The sequence below is a fragment of the Acomys russatus genome, chromosome 17 (genome assembly GCF_903995435.1).
Source record: "Acomys russatus chromosome 17, mAcoRus1.1, whole genome shotgun sequence".
NCBI classification, from domain to species: Eukaryota; Metazoa; Chordata; class Mammalia; order Rodentia; family Muridae; genus Acomys; species Acomys russatus.
Window position 1 is genome coordinate 1801103 of NC_067153.1, and position 1075 is coordinate 1802177.

The window sequence follows — 1075 nt, forward strand, 5'->3', positions numbered from 1 at the left end:
TCTTATGAAACTGCTTCTTAGCGGGAAAGGGTGTGGAGAGACAGGGTCCCGCAAACGGCCTGGGTCCTGGGGAGGGGCAGCCAGTGGTCTTAACAGCTAAGCCACCTCTCTCGCCCACATTAGATTGCAAATCTTTTAAGAGAAATGTGTTGTTCTTACATTAATTTATGAAAGCCAGAGACTGTATCTTTTCCATTAATTAATCATCCACCCATCTACTTGACCATTTAGTTACCCATCCACCTGTTAACTGATTGATTGATTGATTGATTGATTCATTCATTCATTCACTCACTCACTCACTCAGCAGAGCATGTAGAAGCAACCACCTGCTAGGCATGGTGCTAAACTCTGGGAGGTCACATCCAGATCCCCCTCTTTCAGAAAGCTGACACTCTAATTGGAAAACAGACAATAAACAGAAGTATAACATTACTGATTTTTCAGTTAGAAGTACTGGGAGGATTAAGGGAAACCGAGTGTCAGCAGGTGACTGCCATCTTAGGACTGAGCCCAGGGCTTGCTGACCAGGGACAGCTGACAGAGGTGGAGGCTGAGTCCTGTGATTCCATGGAGTAGGCATCAGTGCAGAGGCCCTCTGGAGAGACAGCAGGGAGCTGCAAAAATGGAGCAGATGGAGCAGCACAAATGAGTGGCAGAGCAGTGGGCTGTGGCCACAGGGCAGGCGGGAGATGAACACTCTGGCCTTTACCTAGGTGAAGTGGGGAGCTATGACGGGGTTTCTGAGGGCCAGAGGATCTTGCTACAAAGCATACTTTGCCTGGGTCTCCTTCCTCTTGTGGCTCCCTGACACATGCAGACAGGGATCTGAGTTCCCACGAGATGCCCTCAGCCCTTCCTTTCCTAAGGGGGCTGCAGGTTCATTTATATTTTAGTCCCGGCTGGGGTTGCAGGTTAACATGAGTGAGGTATGATTCGGCTTACGGCCTCCCTGGCATGTCCATGCCACAGGGCCACTTGGAGCCACCCACTGTGACTCTGCTGGCTTCTCCAGCGGAAACACTTACATAGCTCTGTGCCCAAGCACACTGCTAGGGGACCCAGATGACTCCAT